We start from the raw sequence: 10,690 nt of genomic DNA on the forward strand, positions 1-10,690 counted from the left end.
CCATTCCAGATTTTGGCAACCCTTACGGTAAATAAGTTCTTCCTGATGTCTAACCTAAATCTGCTCTCTGTCAATTTGTGGCCACTGTTCTTAGTTACCCCAAGAGGTGCCCTGGTAAACAGAGCATCTCCTATTCCTTGGTGTCTCCCCATGATGAATTTGTAGGTGGCTGCAAGATCACCTCTCAGCCTTCTCTTGCAGAGACTGAAGAGATCCAGGGCCCTCAATCTCTCCTTGTAGGGTTTTGCCTGCAGGCCCCTTTTCTGATCCCATCTTGATTATGGAAAATATATATTGCTCCTTCATGTAGACAGCAACACCACCCCCTTTTCTCCCTACTCTATCTTGTCTGTACAGCCTATAGCCCTCAATGTTTATTGCCCAATTGTGGGTAAATTTCATAGACATTAGGGCTGGAAGGGACCTCAGAAGATCACAAACCCAGGCCCCTGCCCCAGGGGCAGGAAGTTGGCTGGGGTCAAAGGATCCCAGCAGGATAAATGTCCAAACATCTCTTAAAGGAGTGCTTGCACCACCTCTGGCGGCAGTCTGTTCCAGGCCTTGGGGGCTTGGACAGTAAAGAAGTTCTTCCTTATGTCCAGCCTGAAATGGTCTTGGAGGAGTTTGTGACCATTTGACCTTGTCATCGCTTGGGGCGCTTTGGTGAACAGGTGTTCCCCCAGATCCTGATGTACACCCCTTATATACTTGTAGGTAGCCACCAGGTCCCCTCTGAGCCTGCTGTTTTCTAGGCCGAAGAGTCCCATAGCTTTCAGCCTCTCATCATAAAGCCTGTTTTCCTGCTCTCTGATTATGCACTTGGCTCTTCTCTGGACTCTCTCAAGCTTCTCCACATCCTTTTTGAATTGTGGAGCCCAAAATTGGATGCAGTACTCCAGCTGCGGCCTCACCAAGGCTGAGTACAGTGGGAGGATGATATCCTGGGTTTGCTAGAGAAGCAAGCCAGAGTTTTGCTCACTTTACCAGCTGCAACATCACATTGGTGGCTCATATTTATCTTGTGGTCTGTCATGACCCCCAAGTCCCTGTCGTCCATGGTGCTAGCGTAGCACTGCCAAGTCTATAAGCATGCTGCGGGTTTTTCTTCTCAAGGTGGAGTACCTCGCATTTTTTGTTGTCGAATGCCACCAGGTTTTCATGCACACAATTTCAGAGCCTGTCAAGGTCAGCTTGGATCACCATCCTGTCCTCGGGTGTGGATGCTTTACCCCAAAGTTTGTTGTCATCAGCGAACTTGGCCAGTCTGCTTCTGACACCAATGTCCACATCATTAATGAAGATGTTAAAGAGTATAGGCCCAAGGACGGAACCTTAGGGGACCCCACTGGTCACAGTGCACCATGATGATTGACCACTACTCTCTGGGTATAACCTCGGAGCCAATTCCCCAGCCAGCGGACTGTGATGTAGCCAAGGGTGTGCAGTTGGCCAGTTTTTCTATGAGATGATCATGGGACACCAGATCGTAAGCTTTTTTTAAATCAAGATATATGTCCAGGTGATATGTCCCTGGTTGTAGAAGGAGATGAGATTGGTCAGGGAAGACCTACCCACAACAAACCCATGCTGGCTATTCCTCAGGATGTTGCCATCAGCCAGTTTGTCAAGAATGGTCTCTTTGATAATTTTTTCCAAGATCTTCTCCAGAATAGAGGTCAGGCTGATGGGCCTGTAGTTCTCTGGATCTACTTTCCTCCCTTTCTTGAAGATAGGCACCACATTGGCCTTCTTCCAATCTTCAGGCACTTTGCCTGAGCGTCACAAGTTCTTGAAGATCTGTGCCAATGGCTGAGCTATGATGCTTGCCAGCTCCTTAAGTACCCTGGGGCGTAGACTGTCAGGGCCGGCTGACTTGAAGCTGTCCAGCCTCTCAAGATGTTTCTTCACGTGGTCAATATAGATGGAGGGTAACAATTCTCCCTTGCCCTGGCAGTCCCGTACTGTACTGAGCAGGGCCGTCCCTTGAGGCTGGTGAAAAACTGATGTAAAATACCCAATAAGCAGGTTGGCTTTTTCCTGGGCGTTGGTTGTCAGTTGTTCCACGTGGTTTATCAGGGGTCCAATGTTACCCTTGCTTTTCCTTCGGCTCCCCACATATCTAAAAAAGGACTTTTTATTATCCTTGATATGTGTTGCCAGTTGGAGTTCAGTTGCAGCCTTGGCTTTCCTGGTTTGCTTCCTACAGGTCTGGATCAGTGCAGAATACTCCTCCTTTGAGGTGGATCTAGCCTTCCATCCTTTATAGGTCTTTCTCTTTAGATGCAGGAGGTCCACTAGTTCCCTGCAGAGCCAAGGGGGCTGCTGTGCCCTTTTGCTGCCTTTCCCCCAAGACAGGATAGACATTGCTTGTGCTTTCAGGATCACTCCCTTGAGGAGCAACCACTCATTCTGAACTCCCCTCCCCTTTGAGTCATGGTCCCTTAGGGCCTTACTAAGAAGCCTCCTGAGCTTGTCAAAGTCGGCTTTCCTGAAGTTGAGGACTTCTGCATTGCTGTCTGGCTAGCCAGCTTTACGGGGGATGGTGAAGGTGATCAGCTCATGGTCGCTGTCTCCCAGCTTCCCTTTGATTGTTAGGTCGCTGATTAAGTCACCCTCCATTGCCAGTACCAGGTCAAGCAGTGCTTTGCCTCTCGTCGGTCCGTAGACTTCTTGAGTCAGGTAGAGCTCATCCATGCAAATGAGGAAGCTTTGTGACTGTTCAGATGTGGTTGAGCGCTCTTCCCACGAGATGTCAGGGTAGTTGAAGTCTCCCATGACAACCATGCATTGGGCGTGTGCAGCCTCAGCCAGTTCCCTGGCGAATTCATGGTTGAGCTTTTGATCCTGGCTAGGAGGTCTGTAGTAAACTCCCACCATTGTGTCCCCTGTGCTGTGTTCACCACAAATTTTAACCCAGAGAATCTCTAGTCATCCACCCGGGGTGCCAATGTTGGCTTGCAGGGATGCATAACTTTCCTTGACAAAGAGAGCTAGTCCCCCGCTCCCCCTTTGTCTGCACAATCTCTCCTGTTCAAGGTATAGCCATCTATACCTCTGGCCCAGTTATAGGTGGAGTCCCACCAGGTCTCCATTATCCCTATGAGACTGTAATCATTCTTGTTTAGCAGGAGGACCAGTTCCTCCTGTTTATTCCTCAAGCTCCTGGCATTGGTGTACAGGCACATAAGTGTCCCATTGGGGGGCCTTGCCTTCCCTATGGATCTTTCTGGGGCTGGGATAGGGATGGGTTCCCTTGAGTGCCTTAGCCTGCTGGATTTTCAAAAGTTGCCCCCATCCCCCAGTGGGCTTAGTTTAAAGCCTGGTCAAGCAGGTCAGCCAGTCTGGCTGAGAAGGGCCTCCTCCCCAGTGCAGTGAGGTGGAGGCCATCTCTTCCCAGCAGACCACTGCCTCTCTTACCAAAGAGTGGACTATAACTGTGGAAGCCAAAGCCTTCATGATGACACTAATGCCACAGTCTTTGGTTGACTACCTTGATCCTCCTGATTTTGGGCTATGATCTGAGGAGGAAACACCACTTGTGCCCCAACCCCTTAAGTCCTGCTCCTGAAGCCCTGTAGCTTCTCATGACCTCACTGGGATTGCTCCAAACCATGTCATTCGTGCCCACATGGATAAGGAGCATAGGGCAGTGGTCAGTGGGCCAGATGAGTTTTGGGATCCCCTTGGTCATGTCCCAGATACAGGGTCCTGGGAAGCAGCAGACCTTCTAAGGGGCTAAGGGGATGGGGCAGCAGATTGCGCCCTCAGTCCCCCTCAGGAGGGAGTTTCCCACAACAACCACTCTACGAGTGGCCTTAGGGAGAGCAGGGATGGTAGCTGTGGGTGAGCCTGCATTGCCTGCAGGATCTGGCAGCTCTGCAGGCTCTACTGGGGCTGCAAGAGGTTGGTATCTGTTGCAAAGCTCCAAAGGGATGGGGACTTTGGTGCAGTGGGCCTTGGGGCTGCTGACCACCTTAGTCCAACCCCCCAGCTGGACAGTATGGGAGATCCCTGAGTCCTCCCTCATCCTGGAAGGTGACCTTGGCCAGCCCTCTGTCTCCAGGTGAAGGGCCTGGCAGTAGGAGTCTACCTCCTGTTCACCTTCCCTGATGGCATGCAGTCTCTGGACTGTGGCCTGGAGCTCTCTGGACTGTGGCCTGGAGCTCCTCTGTCTGGTGCCCCAGAGATTCCAAAGTGGAGCAAACCTCACCTAGAAACATGCCAGGCAGCCCCTGCAGTTGAGAACCAGGGGCTCCGTCTGCATGGAAACCAGAACCGTGGGTTCCATCAGGGTAGAGGCCTCTGAAGTGCTAGGGGGGAGGCCACAGACTCTGAGGGGACCCTTGGGGTGTGGCGTGTGCCCATCTGCATCGTGCTGGCTCCCTGGGGGCTGGGCAAAGTAGGAGCTGGGGGGGCATGTCCCTCCTTGGCTCCCACTCAGCTGCCCCTTGGCTGACTGGGTTGGGGGTACCTCCCTCCCTGCCATGGGCCCCACCTACCTCCAGCTGTGCTGGGGATCCAGGTCAGGGTCCTGTTGGGCGGGTCCTGGGTGTCCCTAGGCTCAACAGGGGTACGACAGGCTTCCGCCCGTTCATTTCTTGTTGGAGCCAGGGGACCCACCGAGTTTCAGTTAGCTCAACTAGATAGCAGTTTTTGTTTGCAAGCAGGGGTGTGAGTTCCTCCTGCTTGTTCCCCATGCTCCTAGCACTAGTATAAAGACATTTGAGCCCTCTGATGAGTGCCCTTGATACCCCTGTCCTGATGCCCATTGGGCCCCTTAGTACTTAGGTGGGCTGTTCCAGTTCATGGCTTGTGGTTTGTTGATCCTAGGTTCTCACTGTCATCTGCATCCCCATCCCCCAACAAACCAAGTTTAAAAGCCCTTCATAGGAGATCAGACAACCTGTAAGAGAACAGACTGTTACCTTTCAAAGAGAAATGAAGATTATTTTATTATAATAAAATAAATTCTAAATACCTATATATTTTGGTGTTTGATTTTGGTTTTTTTTATCATAGCAAATCAGAGCTCCCTCTGTCCCCTTCATTCACCAGGAAGTGGGTTCTGCTGTGGCTGTCTCCCCCACTGCTTTGTGGCATTGAGCAGCCCTGATATGCTGGCGCCCCTACCAAGCTACAGTCCTCCCAGCCCCGCTGGTGCCCATCACTACCAGCCTGCTTCCCCCTGCCCTCAGGCCCCAGCCTCCCAGAGTATGTGTGATGCAGGGGGGAGGTGTGGGGTGGGAGGGTGTGGGGCAGGGATGGTGCCTAACCATAGGTGACACAATAGGTGATGCATTGTGGGGGCATGCCCCACCAGATTTGTATGTCCACCGTGGGACACGGGGCTGCAGCCTGGCCAGACTGGCATCAGGTCGCCGCTGTGGCCTATTGGGTGGCACCCAGCGTGGGAGGGCAGGAAGACTCATTACTGCTGCCGCTGTCAGGATCCTCGCGTCAGCCATGCACCCATGGAGTAATGCCGTGCCACCAGCAGGGCAAGGAGTAATGAACTGGATGGGGGGCTGTGTTGCGGCTCACCTCCTCCTGGCACCAGCCACTCATGCACCGGATCACAGCTTTACCTTGCTGCTGCTCCCCTCAGGCCTCCTGCAGTGACCTTACCCCGCCTCTCCTCCAGGGTAGAGGCATGGCCTAGCACATGGGTGGCGGACAGCGGGAGGAGGTGAGGGTAGCGTGGTCCCACATGTCCATTACTCCTTGCATTGCTGGTGGCACAGCATTACTCCAGGGCAGCACAGTAGTGGTGGTGGTGGCAGCAGCAATGAGTTTTGCTGCCCCGCTCTGCCCTCCTGCACCGAATCCTCCCTGCTGGGCTGCAGAGGCAGCTCAGTGCTGGTCCACACAGGCTGTAGCCCTGTGCCTTACTGTGGCTGTACAAATCTGGGGAGTATGTGCCCCCCATGCCCTCCTGATGCATCACCTATGGTGCTCAACCCCTCCATGGGAGAGTGTGCAGCAGCAGAAATCCAGCCCCCCTCCCAGCCCTCCCTCTCACTGAAGGAGCTGCCCATGACTCTATCCCACTCTGCAGCCGGGCTCTGCCACCACATATTCCTACCTGGGGCCCTGCACAGCACTCCACCCCAGCCTCAGCCCCAGCCCCAGCCCCAGCCCCAGTCTCAGTCCCAGTCACCCAACCTGCCCCACTCCTTCTTTCCCCTTGGGGGCTTGGCTTGAGCCACCACTGCCTCAATCTCCCCCCTCTGCTTTTCTCCCTCTGGCTCTTCAGCAGATCAAAATGAATTAATCCTGGAGCTATATTTTTGTTATTTGTTGATACCTATGAAATATAGTATATCAGGTTACTAGAACCAGTATAGCAGAGTACATCCAATAGTTGAATTATATGCACCACATATAAAATCTAAATTGCCACTGTACTTTAAATTCAGAAAGTGGAAACTTCTTTGTGGCAATAGGGCCTCTCTCAAGCAAATGATTATGATCTCATTCTACTGCAGAAATGACACAAATAAACTTTTTTAGTTCCTGGATTATATCACTATTTAAACAAAAACATTAAACACATTAACTTCTATTCGGTATGTCATACACTCCTATCCAAGATAATATAGTGGGTATAACATACAAATTGTATTTCTGCTGTTCTGTAGCATATTTGGAGATGTCACTGTCAAAGTACAAAAATCCCAAATGTACTTGTAAATATTTTGCACTTCCTGTGGCTTTTTAACCAAAAAACTACGTCATTCTTTATAAGTATTAAACTGCCCCAATAACCTTGTTAGATCAATATATATTTGACAGGTGGTTAAACTAAAGCACGTATATGTTAAGAAACTTAAGAAACAATGAGTGGCACTGCCAGGAATATAGTTCAGAGGTCCTGAAATGAAAAACAGATCCCGCTGAAGTTACTGAAAGTTTTGTCACTGACTTCAAGCAAGGCCACTATTTCATCCCTGTTGTCAGTTTTCTGCTTTCAGCACTAAACCACTGTTTCTTTCTACACAAAATAATGCTTCAGCAGAACTCAGTATAAAAGGGATTAACAAGTTAGTTCAGGATAGGTATAATAAAAATAAATGAGATAGGATGAAAACAGTGGTACTAGGGCACTAAGGCAAAGGCATTTTTAAAGTATTTTCAAACTGGCAGTTAAAATTAAGGGTCTTTCTGAATTTCTGTCTTCCCTAGCAAGTCTAGAAACAGTGATGTGATCAATATTGCGCTCGTCTACACATGAAATTAATGTGCGTAAATAAACTTGGGAGCTTATTGCTCCTGAGTTTTTAGCTCCTGGGTGTGTCATCTGAACATGCATCCAGGAGCAAAAAAAGCTTTGGAGTATATTGCTCTGGAGTTTATTTGTGAGCAGCACATGGAGCAGAGTTTCTCTAGTTGGGCTCAGCATGCTGTGGAAGGGCTGGCTGGGGCATGAGGGTGGTTTAGTGTGGGGCTAGCCAGCAGGCAGGCCCCACACTAAAACACCCTCGTGCCTCAGCCAGCTAGTCAGCATCTACTTGTGCACTGTTGCACATGTAGTACTAGTAAATACAAGTACTAGCCTGCTCCAGAGTTTATTAGTTTTGTGCATCCTAACAGGGGTCCACGTGTAAACTCAGAGATGTTTACTGCAGAGCTAATTAGGCAGCTCCGTAGTAAATGTCTAGTATAGATGCACCCATTGTGTAGGAATACAAGCCAGATGTGGGAGTCCTCACAGATTTAAGACATGATTTCTATGGAGATTAAACATTAAAAAGCACTGTAATATTTTTTATGAGCTGTCCAAAGGAGTCACATACACTACAATACTAAAACACAAAAGGTTAAATAAAAAAGACTGACATTTTCTTGTTTTTAATTATTTGACTTTAATGGTACTAGTTTTCAATATAATTATATTTTTATAAATGTTGAAGGCAAGCAAGAATTTGGTAAAGTGTTTTTACTTTGAAAAGACTAGATTAAGGGACAGATTCTCTTTGAATTTTCTACATGGTATTTAGTGTACACTTGGGCCAAGAAGCACAGCTTACAAGCTATATGTTCAGGAAACACCAACTAGAAACAGACCAACCGTAGACATAAGGTGAGACAAAAGAAAGAAAAACATTTCTAACATGTTGTCGGAGATTACTGCATTGAGCTTCAGCAGCAGCTTGGCAAAGTTAAAAAAAAAGACCATAACTAATTAAAATAATTTTAACTGAGGTTTTTTTTCTATTATCAGATGCCAATATCCATCCTATTTAAAGTGTTAACTGTGGTAGAGAGCAGTCTGCCAGTACCCAAATTAGTCTGGCATTTTCATGGTGTCAAATACTGTAACATGTACAATTGGCAAAGAACGGCATAGTTTGAGGCATGAAGTGCCAGCAGCAATACCACACTAGTACTCCAATATAATCAAGACAGAGAGCAATATATCAGATGTGAGCATTATTTCTTATTTCTCTTCCCTTTTTTGGGCAAACTTAAAAAAATAAAGATGCCATCATTAGACTGGAATTTACATGACCTATTTTTCATATGTATGATTATCATATAACCAGCATCACACCCTTTGAGAGAAGAGGTTGTTGTCTGTCTCATATTTGCTTAGAAGCTGAACAAGGAAGAAGACAGTTCCTTTCAGATACACAGAACCCTCACTTGGCACCATGAGCGTGCTGATTTATGAATTGTTTTTCCATGTTCTCGGGCAGTCTTACCGTGCTGAATTTTTTTTTGTTAAATTAGTGATTCATGGCAGAGACTGTTTCTTTGAAATGTGCCAGCATGTTCTGTGGGTTGAATGTGTATAAATATTACAAATGTTTCTTTTATTTACATATTGTATAATATACAAATGAAATATATACTGTATATGTTCAAATACCAAAGTTATGAGCAAATCAGAATAATTTAAATCAATTCCATTCTCATTTAAGACTGTAATTTTAAAGTGCATTTTCCATAATTTTTAACATTATTTATTATTTGTATTACAGTAACATTTAGGAATGCTACTTACAGATCAGAGTCTCATGATACACATATTATTTACTTTTCAACTGCTCTGTTTTTACACAAGTGATATGCAATATATCTTTCACTGATCTTCTCTAGTGCCACTTTTAATCCTCTTCAGAAATAGTTCAGTGTGCATGTGCTTGCGCAAGTGTACTTGCTTTGTACTTTAATGTGAGAATTGCCACATTAAATATTAAACATGAAGCTAATGAATCTCTAGTGCAAATAGGTCAGCTTTGGCAGCAGAGAGAGAGAAGAGTTAGGCCTCAGTGAGACTTTCCCTTTTCAGTCTTTGTTATACTGATGGAACAAAATTAGTCCCTAAGTTTCTGCCTCAGTACAGAAAGAATCTGTAAAAAGCTACCTCTTCCTCTTCACTTTAAAGAAAAGCAGAAGAGACAGTTTTTGCCTGTACACTACTGCAAAGTTGCAACAAGTTACTGTGTGGTAGCTCGTTACTACTGTGTAATATTGTTGCTGCATGGTTAGTGCCTGGCATTGCTACTGCAACTGTAGCATCTTGAGTAGACATGCCCACTATCATTTTGGGCGTGAACGAGGCTGATGGGGTACAGTGACCGCCTGCAGGTGGCGGTGGGAGCAGGGGCATGGTAGAGGCTAGTGAAAATCTCATGCAGGCAGCCACAGTGGTGTTGGTGGCAGGGAAAGACTAAGTGAGGAACTCCTGCAGGCAGCCACAGCAGTGTCGGTGGCAGGAGGGCAGGGGGGGTGCACCCCCTACATGTTTGGGGGAGAAAGAATCTGCTAATTTTTCCTTCCACAAAGAATAATAATTTGTCTTTGAAATATCCTCATTACTCTTCAGATCTCAGAGGGGAATAACTGGACAGCACAAAGGGAGGGAATTCAGAAATAGCTACCTTGATTTTAGCTCCACCTCCTTCTCATCTCATGAGAAGCAGGAAGCTGTGGAGCTTAGTGGTAGCCTACATAATTGGATTAGTGATAGCTAGACAGATCCCACTGCTTATACTTTACAGTTGTCTGATTTAGTCAGTCTATAACAAAGCTTGTCAACCGGGGGGTATGCGTACCCCCAGGCGTATGTAGAAAGGTCTTTCGGGGTACATGTGGGTGCGTGGGTGGGCATGGATAGACTGCGCCCTGGGGCACAGTGGCAGCATCTCCCCCAGCATGTTCACCTCTTATGCCGGGGAGGAGGAGGAGAAGTGGTGCACCGGGTGCTGCTGGCCCCATGCGGTGCATTGTGGCGCCTCCCCATCCCCCACCTCAGCTCATTCTTGATTGGCCTCTAGGCCACTGCCCTCAGCCAGTAGTGGTGGTAGATGGCAGCAGTGACTGCCATGTGCAAGCTCTCCCTGTTTGCCCCCCCCAGCACTGCTGCTACATGCACCCCCGGAGGTCATGGGGGGCACATGGCCCTAGATCTGCACACAGGGTGGTGCAGGGTGGGCTGGGGTGAGGCAGCGTTGGAGTGTTTTTGGTGGGGGGGAGCTGGGCCATGCTGCACTCAGGGCAGGTGGTGGTGGGGCTGGGACAGGGAGCTATGGGGGACTACAGCAAATTCTGGTGTGGCTGCAGCCTCTGCATGCCCCACTCATGGCCCCGGACCGCACCTTGTCCCACCCTGTGCCCCGTCCTGCCTCGGCTGTGCAGTGCCTGCCCCAACCCCACACCCTCCCTCACTGTGGGGGCCTCAATCTGC

This window comes from Crocodylus porosus, unplaced genomic scaffold (assembly GCF_001723895.1).
Source record: "Crocodylus porosus isolate Cpor-Errol unplaced genomic scaffold, CroPor_comp1, whole genome shotgun sequence".
Lineage (NCBI taxonomy): Eukaryota > Metazoa > Chordata > Crocodylia > Crocodylidae > Crocodylus > Crocodylus porosus.